The sequence below is a fragment of the Trichechus manatus genome, unplaced genomic scaffold (genome assembly GCF_000243295.1).
Source record: "Trichechus manatus latirostris isolate Lorelei unplaced genomic scaffold, TriManLat1.0 scaffold00032, whole genome shotgun sequence".
NCBI lineage: Eukaryota > Metazoa > Chordata > Mammalia > Sirenia > Trichechidae > Trichechus > Trichechus manatus.
Window position 1 is genome coordinate 19,782,231 of NW_004443968.1, and position 11,208 is coordinate 19,793,438.

Genomic DNA, 11,208 nt, shown 5'->3' on the forward strand with positions numbered 1-11,208 from the left:
AAGTCTCCTACTATTATTGTGGAACTGTCAATTTCTGTTTTCAGTGCTGTTAGAGTTTTATGTATTTTGGAACCCCGTCATTGGGTGCGTAGATGTTTATTATGGTTATGTCTTCATGATGGATCATCCCATTAATCATTATATAGTGTCTTTCTTTGTCTTTTATGGTGGATTTTGTTTTAAAGTTTATTTTATCTGAGATTAGAATTGCCACTACTGCTCTTTTTTGGTAGTTGTTAGCTTGATATATTTTTTTCCAACCTTTGATTTTTAATAAATTCACATCTTTGTTTCTAAGGTGTGTCTCTTGTGGACAGCATATTGATGGATCGTGTTTTTTTATCCATTCTGTCACTCTCTGTCTCTTTATGGGTACGTTGAGTCCTTTTATATTCAGTGTAATTATTGATAGATGTGAGTTAATTGCTGTCATTTTGTAGTGTTTTTTTTTTTTTTTTTCGGTGCTGACATTTTCTTTGTTCTTCTGACTCTCCTGTGCTGAATTCCTTTTGTTGGTGGATTTTTTTTTCATTTCTTTTGTTTTCATAGGTTTTGTTTTTACTGAGACTTTATGTTTTTCCTCTTTATTTTGATAAGTATGTTTGTTAACTTTCTTTGTGGTTACCGTGAAATTTACCCTTATCTTTCTAAGTTTAAAGCAGTCTATTATTACTTGGTATCGCCTTGCCTTCCCCTCCATTAGAAGGTTCTATACCTACACTGTTTATTCCCTCTTTTATTGTTCTGATGTTGTTGTCATTTACAGATTAACTGCTCTGATTCCCTGTTGTATTTCTTTCGGTTTTGGATAGTCCTTCAGAGTTCATTTCCTAGATTGGTATCTGGCTGGTGGATTCCTGTGTCCTAGATTCAGCCTATGAGCTGAAGTTGTTGGTTCTCAGATTGAAGGACTCCCTTTAATAATTTTTGTAAGTTTGGTTTGGTTTTTACATATTCCCTTAATTTCTGTTTGTCTGGAAATGTCCTAATTTCACCGTCATATTTCAATGAGAGTTTTGCAGGATATATTATTCTTGGCTGGCAATTTTTTGTTTCAAGGTTTTATATATGTCATCCCATTGGCTTCTTGCCTGCATGGTTTCTGCCGAGTAATCTGAGCTTAGTCTTATTGTTTCTCCTCTATATGTGACTTCTTGTTTCTCAAGAGCTGCTGTCAGGATTCTTCTTTGTCTTTGGTTTTGGTGAGAGTGATTATGATATGTTTTGTGATTTTCTTTTGGGGTCTCTCCTGTATGGGGTTTGTTGAGCTTCTTGGATGGCCAGCTTTTCATCTTTCATGATATTGGAGAAGTTTTCTGTCAGCAGTTCTTCACTGATCCTCTCTGTGTTTTCTGTTTTCTCCCCCTGTTCTGGAACTCCAGTCACTCGCAGATTTTTGCTTTTGATTGTATCCCACATAATTCTCAGGGTCTCTTCATTTTTCTTCATTCTTTTTTCTGAGTTTTCTTCAGAGTTGTATCTAAGTGTTTGTCGTCAATTCCACTGATCCTGTCTTCCACCCTTTCAAATCTGCTCCTCCGCCCCTCTGACAATTTCCATTTCTGAAATCTTGTTGTTTATCTTTTGGATTTCTAATTGTTGTTTTTGTATAATTTCTAGTTGTGAATTTATTTTAGCGTTTTGTTCCTGCATTATTTTCCTGAATTCTTCCATTTTTTGTCTGAGTTTTCCATGAATTTGTCTGCCTTTTCCATGAATTTGACTTTTTTCCCTCATTTTTGTCTGCTTTTTGCTTCAACTCTTGGATAATTCTGAGTATTAGAGATTTGAATTCCCTATCAGGTAGTTCTAGTGCCTTTTCTTCTCCTGGAAAGTCATCTGGTGTTTTATTTTAGACGTCTACTGGAACTATCCTGTCCTGTTTTTGTAAATGTTTTGATATTGTCAGTTGTCTTCAGGGTATTCAGTAGTTATTTTTCTTGTTTACTGATTGTAGATTAGTTTGTTTCATCCTTTTTTTTTATTTGGCTATGTCTGAGCAGGCAGGCTGTGTGTACTTTGTTGTTTGCTCGTCTGTGGGCACGATACTTTTCGCCTCTTTCTCCAATTGGCAGGGTCAGCTGCTCAGATGTAGTACAGCAGGGCAGGTCTAGCTGAAGACGAGTTACTGGGATGGGTTGTTTGTGGCACTTGCTACAGCCACCAGGGTGGGCCGGTAATCAGTGCAGGGCAGGTTCCGGGAGGCTGTGCCCTGTACTGCTTGGTAGTGTGATGTTAAGTGCACGGTGCAGGTAGGCAGAATGGAGGGAAGTGATTGTGATGTGTGAAGCTAAGATGGGTATGGGAGAGAGGAGAGAGGAGAGAGGAACAGGAGCCAAAACCATACAGAGAAAAGAGAGTGCTAGGGTAGCTTGCTGTTGGAGTGGAGAGATGAGAGTCTATGAAATGGAGAAAAACAAAAACGGGAAGAAGAAGGAAGAAAAAGAAAAGAATCAATAAATAAGAATTAGATAAAAGAACAGTAAAGCTCCCAGGGATCCCATTGGTGTGGCTACGAGGTCTGGGGAAGTTGTTCCCAGTGTTGAAGTACAGCCTGGCTAGGAGGTGTAGAGGTATTCAGCGCCAGGTATTCGGGGGACAGGAACAGAAGGAAGGTATAGAGAGACAAGAAACTGAGTAATGAAGAAAGACAAAAACAGAAAAGAAAACAAAACAAATTAGAAGAAAAGAACAAGGAAAGCCCCCAAAAAAACAGAAAAAAAAAAAACACAAGAAAAGAACTGCTCTCAGGGATCCCTCTGCACGTCTGCACAAGCTAAGGGGGTAGGTCCCAAGCCACGCAGTACTGCCTGGCCAGAATGGGCTCCCAACTTGAGAAAGGAAAAAGAAAACAAATAATTCAAAACAAAGAAGCCAAACAAAGCCCCGGGATCCCACCAGCGTGGCAGCACGTATCAGGAAGCAGTTCCACACTGGAACAGAGCTCGACAGTCCCTCAGGAAGAAGCAAAGATGGCACACGGAGCCAGGTATTTGAGCGAAAGGAGGGGGAGGTGGTGAGAGGTAAGGAAGAAATCAAAAGAAGCAGAAAAAAGCAACACCAGAGCCAACAAATGGCACTCAGGGAGTCGGACAATGCGGGCGGTTGGAATCCAAGCAGCTGGTGCTTCCTGGCCAAGAGACTGTGGCCGCGGAAAGCAGAGAAGGCCGAGTCGGGGTGAAGAAGGGTGGGGGTGGGAAAGCGTATATCGCCAGTTACCGGCTGCTCTGTCTCCTGCTGGAAGCTCCATGAGGCCGCCTTCTCGTACCCCTGTTTGCTGGTATCCAATAGAAGTCCAAGATGGCGGATCCACACTGCGTCAGCTGTTAGGGGACCTCTCCGTGTATGTCTCCTCACTCTCTGTTCTCTGTCAGTTTCTTATTCCATTTGGTGCTTGGCTGAGTTCTTTATCTCCTCGTTTGATGTTTAGGGTTTCAGGATTGCTGTTTTCTCTGTTCGGCTTAGTTTTTTGAATCTTTGCTGTGGAGGGACGGCGTGGTGCTTCTGCTTAGAGCGCCATGTTGCTGGAAGTCTCTAGTTCATTAATCTTTGATCTTATCTTTATTATTTCCTTCTATTTAAAATTACTTGGATTTATTTTGATGCTTTATTTTTAAATTTTTTAGATGCATGCTCAGACCTTTGTTTTGCAGGTTTCTTTTTTCTAATATTTACATTTGGAGGTATAAATTTCCCTCTAACCATGGCTTTAGCTGCGTCACACGTTTATTATATTAGTTCAGACTACTTTATAATTTCCATAAGATTTGTTATTTGCTTCATGTGTTTAGAAATTTATTGTGGTAATTTTCCAGATAAACTTTTTTTAATGATTTGTAGCTTAATTCCACTTTGACCAGAGACTGTACTTGGTGTGATTTCATTGCTTTGTAATATATTATGAACTGACTTATGGGCCTGTATCTGGTTAATTTTTGATAAATGCCATATGTGCACTTGAAAAGAATATATATTTTATTGTTCTTTGTTTAGTACAAGTTTCAGTATAAGTCAGTTAGTTAAAGTTTGTTAATAGTGTTTGTCAAATCTTACATAACCTCAAAAGGTTTTTTGGTTGTCTTGTTCTATCGGTTACCTAGAATAGTGTGTGAAAGTGTTTCGCTGTGATTATGGAATTTTCTGTTTTTCCTTACAATTTTGAGAAGTTTTGCTTCACATTTTGAGGTTATACATGTAAATTTAGAATTGTTATATCCTTGTTATGTCTTAGCTCATAATGGAATGTCCCTATTTGTGCCTAGAAATCGCTTCTTGGCTTACTGTCTACTCTGTTTGGTATTATAGCTACTCCAGCTTTCTTTTGGTTTAGCATTTGGTATGTCTTTTTTTCATTATTGTACTCTTTCAACCTTTTTGTATCTTATATTTATGGTGTATGTCTTGTGGAGCCCTGGTGGTGCAGTGGTTAAAAGCTATGGCTGTTAACCAAAAGGTTGGCAGTTGAAATCCACCAGCCACTCCTTGGAAACCCTATGGGGCAGTTCTACTCTGCCCTGTAGGGTTGCTATGAGTTGGAATTGACTCGACGGCAACCAGTTTTGTATGTCTTGTAAACAGAACATTAGTTGGGTTTTGGCTTTTTAATCTGTGTATTTAACAGGCTTGGACTTTTATTTGGTATTTAATCATTTAATGTAATTATTGAGGTATTTAGATTTAAATGTATCACGTTATTTGCTTTGTATTTTTCCATCTGTTTTATGTTTCTTTTGCTCTCTCCTTTGTTTATTCCTTTGCCTCCTTTTGGAATTTTTTAACATTTTCTGATTACCTTTCATTTTCAGCAGTTTTACTTTGATATGCTTGCTTAGGGTTGATAGTGCTTCTTGTGCCTGTGACTTGATGTCTGTTTTTTTTTTTTTTTGGAACATTTTCAAACATTATCTCTTTAAATGAGAACAATTTCTCCCATTCTCTCCTTTTGGGACTCCAGTTACACACATATTGGACTTTTTCACCTTTATCTTACATACTTTGACCATGTTTCTTTTGCATCCTTCTCTGTACTTTTTATCCTTTTTTCTCTCCATGCTTTAGTCGTAGTATTTTTTTGCATCTATCTTCTGATTCACTAATTATATCCTTAGTTGTTTTTAGTCTGCTGTTAAACCCTACTGATTGAGTTCTTAACTTTAGAACTCAATCAGTAGGGTTTAGTTATGTTTTTCAGCTCCAGAATTAATATACTTTATTTTTTAAAGAAGTTTCAGGTTTACAGAAAAATTGCACAGAAAGTACAAAGAGTTCACTTACATTTTCTCTCCCTCCTGCACATAATTTCTCATATTATTGACATCTTTTATTGGTGTATGCATTTGTTACAATTGTTGAACCAATATTGATCTATTATCTAGTATCTAAACAAATAATATTTTATTGCGTTTTCCGTGAAGGTTTACACAGCCAGTTAAGTTCTCTATTGCACATATTGTTCACAGACATTGGTTACATTTTTCACAGTGTTTTAACATTCTCATTAATTTCCTTCTGGATGTTTTGCTTCCAGTAATCTTGTTTCCCTGTCTCCTTACCCTTTCATCTTTGCTTTAGAGTAATTGTTGATCATTTGGTCTCATATAGATAATTTTTTAAAGGTGCTCAATACTTATTGGTACTAGTCTTTATTTTATGAGTCAATATGTTATTTAGCTAAAAGGTGTCGTCAAGGGGGTAATTTCGGTTCAAGGTTTATGTAGGGCAGTAGTCTCGGGGAGTCCTCTGGTTTCAACCGGTCCAGTAAGTCTGCGCTTTTTAAGAATTTAAGTTGTGTTCCATATTTTTCTCCTGTTCTGTCAGTATCCATGTATTGTTGCCCTGATCAGAATGGTCGTTAGTGGTTGCCAGACACCATCTGGTTCTTCTGGTCTCACAGTAGATGAGGCTGTGGTTTTGTATCTTAGATGGTCACTTGCAAGCTTTTCAGACCCCAGACACTACTCACCAAACTAGGGTACACAACATAAACTTTGTGAACTATTTATGCCAATTGACTGAGTTGTCCCACAAGACTATGGTCCTGAGTCTTCAAAACCAGAAATCCAATCCCATAAGGTGTTCGGTTATGTCTAAGAAGTATCCATAACTGTGCCCCCAATGTGCCTTGTTTTATATATGAACATACATGCTTACACACATAGCAACATTTATATATGCACATGCATATACACACATATATGTACCTATACACGTATATGCATAAATATGTACATATGTAACCAAAATATGTTTTTTTGGTTGTTGATGTAAAATTATGTATTTTCTATCATTTTTTAAAAATGTCCTTTTTTGAGTGTGTACTTCTTAGTGACATCATTTACCTTGATCAGGCTATGCGCACTCACCCATGTTCAGGGTTACCTTTCCCATCACCAAAAATAACAAGTGTCTACTATCTAGAGAGTGATTCCCCCTTGTCCCACAACCTCTCCCTGGTAACCATCAACGGATGTTGGTTTCTGTTTGTATACATATTTTTGGCATTTTATAAAAGTGGGATCATGGCAATATTTGTCCTTTCATGGTTGACTTATTTCACTCAGCATAATGTCCTCTAGATTCATCCACGTTATGCTTCGAATAGTCATCATTATTCTCTATGGTTGCATAGTATTCTCATGTATGTATGTACCACATTTTGCTTATCCATTCATCTGTTGATGGACACTTAGGTTGTTTCTATCTTTTTGCTCTTGTAAATAATGCTGCAGTGAACATAGGTGTGCATATGTGAGTTCGTGTCACTTCTCTTTGGTCTTCAGGGCATAAACCTGGATCATAGGGTATTTCTATTTCTAGTTTTTTGAGAAAGCATCATATTGTTTTCCATAATGACTGGATCATTTTACAGTCCCACCAGCAGTGGATAAGGATTCAGTCTCCCTACATGCTCACCAGTATTTGTTGTTTTCTATTTTTGTGATCATTGCCATTTTAGCAAGGTTGAGATAGTATTTCATTGTTGTTTTGATTTGCATCTCTCTAATGGCTTAAGATTGGGAACATCTTTTCATGTGTTTGTTGGCTGCTTGAACGTCCTCTTTGGTGAAGTATCTGTTCATATCGTTTGTCCATTTTTTAATTGAATTGTTCGTCTTTTTGTTGTTCGGTTGTTGACATTTTCTGTATGTTTTATAGATTATACCCTTATCACATATGTTGTTCCTGAAGTTTTTTTCCCAGTCTGTAGGTTGTCTCTTTATTGTTTTGGTAAAGTCTTTTCATCAGCGTAAGTGTTTGTTTAACTTTTATGAGATCCCAGTTATCTATATATGATCTTCTGCTGTTCTTGCATTTGTAGTAGTAGTTGATAATCTGTCATTAAAAAAAAAGTAGGTCCCATAGTTTTGTCTCTATGTTTTCTTCCAAGAACTTTATGTTTTGGCTTTAACATTTAAGTGCTTGATCCATTTTGAGTTAGTTTTTGTGTGTGGTGTGTGGTATGGATCCCATTTCATTTTTCTGTGTGTAGTTACCCAGTTTTGCCAGCAACATTTGTTGAAGAGACTGTTCCTTCCTCATTGAATAGACTTAGACCTTTTGTCGAAAATCAGTTGTCTGTAAGATGGATGGATTTATTTCTGGGTTCTTAATTGTATTCCACTGGTGTATATATTTGTCATTGAACCAGTACCATCCGTTTTGATTACTGTGGCTGTATAGTGTTTTGAGGTTGGGAAGTGTGAGGCCTACTACTTTGTTTTTTTGGTTCAATATTGCTTTGGCTATTCAAAAATGTGGCATGCTTTATGAATTGGTGTATCATCCTTGCTCAGGGGCCATGTTAATCTTCTCTGTGTCTTTCTAATTTTTAGTACATGTGCTGCTAAAGTGAGCACACTAGTAATATTTTTTGCCTTTAAGTCCATGTCAGCCTTTCTCATCTCAAGGGTCCTTAGATGAACAGCAAACTACACAATAGTTTGACTATTTTTTTCAGTTCTGCCAAGGATGGTGCATAGTAGTACCATTCTGGATACATGGTTGTTGTTGTTAGTTGCTATTGAGTTGGCTGACTCACAGCCACCTTATGTATAAACGAACAAAATGTTTCCTGGTCCAGGGCAATCTTCATGATCATTAGTATGTTTGAGTCCATTATTGCAGCTATAGTGTCAGTCCATCCATCTAACTGAGAGTTTCCCTCATTTTAGCTAACCATCTACTTTACCAAACATGGTGTTCTTTTCTGCAATTGGTTTTTCCTGATGATGTGTCCAAAATAAGCGAATCAAAGACTTGCTATCCTTGCTTCTAAGGCACATTCTGGTTATATTTCTGCTAAGACTGATTTCAGTCCACATTATATTCAATATTCATCAACACCACAATTTGAATGTGTCAATTCTTCTGTCTTCCTTTTTCATTATCCAGTTTCACGAAAATATGAGGAGAGTGAAAAGACCATGGCTTGGAGCAGATGCACCTTAGTCATCAAAGTGACATCTTTGCTTTTTAAAACTTTAAAGAGGTCTTTTGCAGCAGATTTTCCCAGTGCAGTACATCATTTGATTTCTTCACTGCTGCTTCCTTGAACATTGATTGTTAATCTAAGTAGATTGAAATCATTGACAACTTCAGTTTCTTCCCATTTATCATGATGTTATTTTTCAGTCCAGTTGTGAGGATTTTTCCTTTCTTTATATTGAAATGTAATCCATACTGAAGGCTGTAGTCTTTGACCTTCATCAGTATGTGCATCAGCTCATGTTCAATTTTGACAAGCAAGGTTGTGTCATCTGCACATTGCAGGTTGTCTTCCCCCAGTCCTGATGCTGCATTCTTCTTCATATAGTCTGGCTTCTTGAATTATTTGTTCAGCATACAGTTTGAATAAGTAAGGTAAAAGGATACAACCCTGCCACACATCTTTTCCAATTTTGAACCACTCAGTATCCTTTTGTTTTGTTCACACCTTGTGATATATGTACTGGTTCCACATGAGCACAATTAAGTGTTCAGAAATTTCAGATGCATATTAAAGAAGTTAATTCCGTACATACAATGGCTGCTAGTGTATTAGGACTTAATTCTCTCATGGAATCTCAGTGAGAAAGATTAAGTGGTGCATCCGTTTCTGCACTTTTACTTTCAACATTTCTGGATGTATATATTTGCAGTGTGTCTCCTTTAAACAGCATATACTTAGGTTTTATTTTTTTATCCAGTCAGACAAGATTATCTTTTAATTAGAGTTCATAGATAATATAATTATTGATATATTTGGGCTTTATTACATCATCTTAAACCATCCTATTTGTTTTCTATTTGTCCTACCTGTTTTATACTGCTTTTTCCCTCTTCTTTCTTACCTTCTTTTGATTTTCTCCCTCTAATATAGTAGTTGTTAATTTTACAGTCCTTTACTAGTCTTTTAATGGTTACCCTACGGCTTATTACACATATCCCTGACTTGTTAGAGTCTAATATAAAGTAATATTTTTACTGCTTACCTAGACAGTGTTGCCACCACTTGTCTGTCAGCTTGTAGTATTGTTGTGGCTTGCATGTTGCTGTGATGCTGGAAGCTATGCCACCAGTATTTCAAATACCAGCAGGGTCACCCATGAAGGACAGCTTTCAGTGGAGCTTCAAGACTAAGACAGACTAGGAAAAAGGAACTGGTGATCTACCTCTACAAAAATTGGCCAGTGAAAACCTTATGGATAACAGCAGAACATTGTCTGATATAGTACCGGATGATGAGCCCCTCAGGTTGAAAGACAGTCAAAAGACGACTACGGAAGAGCTGCCACCTCAGAGGAGAGTCAATCTTAATGACGTGGATGGAGTAAAACTTTGGAGACCTATGTTTGCTGATGTGGCACGACTCAAAATGAGAAGAAACAGCTGCAAATATCCATTAATAATTGGAACGTGGAATGTACGAAGTGTGAATCTAGGAAAATTGGAAGTCATCAAAAATGAAATGGAACACATAAAGATCGATATCCTAGGCATTAGTGAGCTGAAATGGACTGATATTGGCATTTTGAATGAGATAGTCATGTGGTCTGCTATGCCAGGAATGACAGCTTGAAGAGGAATGATGTCACATTCATTGTCAGAACATTTCCGGATCTACCCTGAAGTACATCGCTGTCAGTAATAGAATAATATCCATATGCCTACAAGGAAGACCAGTTAATACGACTATTATTCAAATTTATGCACCAATCACTAAGGCCAAAAATGAAGAAGTTGAAGATTTTTACCTACTTCTGCAGTCTGGAATTGATCAAACATGCAGTTGAGATGTATTGATAATTATTGGTGATTGGATTACAAAAGATGGAAACAGAAAAATGATCAGTAGTTGGAAAATATTGCCTTGGTAATAGAAATGACACCAGCAATAGCATGATAGAATTTTGCAAGACCAACAGGTTATTTAGTGCAAATACCTATTTTCAACAACATAAACGGTGACTATACATGTGGACCTAACCGGATGGAATACACAGGAATCAGACTACATCTGTGAAAAGAGACAGTGGAGAAGCTCAGTATCATCTGTCAGAACAAAGCCAGGGGCCAACTGCAGAAAAGACCATCAGTTGCTCATATGCAAGTTCAAGTTGAAACTGAAGAACAGTAAAACAGCTCCACAGGAGCCAAAGTACGATCTTGAGTATATTCCCCCTGAATTTAGAGACTATCTCAAGAATAGATTTGACATATTGAACACTAATGACCGAAGACCAGATGAGTTGTGGTATGACATCAAGGGCATCATACATAAAGAAAGAAAGAGGTGATTAAAAAGACAGGAAAGAAAGAAAAGACCAAAATGCATGTCCGAAGAGACTCGGAAACTTGCTCTTCAACATCAACTAGCTAAAGCAAATGGAAGAAATGATGAATTAAAAGAACTGAACAGAAGATTTCAAAGGGTGGCTCGAGAAGACAAAGTAAAGTATTATCATGAAATGTGTAATGACCTAGAGTTAGAAAACCATAAGGGAAGAACACACTCAGTATTTCTCAAGCTTAAAGAACTGAAGAAAAAACTCAAGCCTTGAGTTGCTATGTTGAAGGATTCTATGGGCAAAATATTGAACAACAGTTCACAATAGCAAAACAATGGAAACAATGTAGGTGCCCATCAACAGATGAATGGATAAACAAACTATGGTACATACACACAATGGAGTACTATGCAACGAGAAAGAACAATAATGAATCAGTGAA

At 37.3% G+C, this 11,208-nt stretch overlaps 1 protein-coding gene and 1 non-coding gene across 17 annotated transcripts in view; one reads left to right on the forward strand and one right to left on the reverse strand.

Annotated features, from left to right (window-relative positions):
* Positions 1-11,208, forward strand: part of PPIP5K2 (diphosphoinositol pentakisphosphate kinase 2) — an 87,239-nt gene that overhangs the window by 45,040 nt on the left and 30,991 nt on the right. The gene's annotated exons all lie outside the window — the stretch shown is intronic.
* LOC111820294 (U6 spliceosomal RNA) lies at positions 7,749-7,856 on the reverse strand. The gene has a single exon (XR_002823849.1). It is a non-coding gene; the product is annotated as a U6 spliceosomal RNA (small nuclear RNA).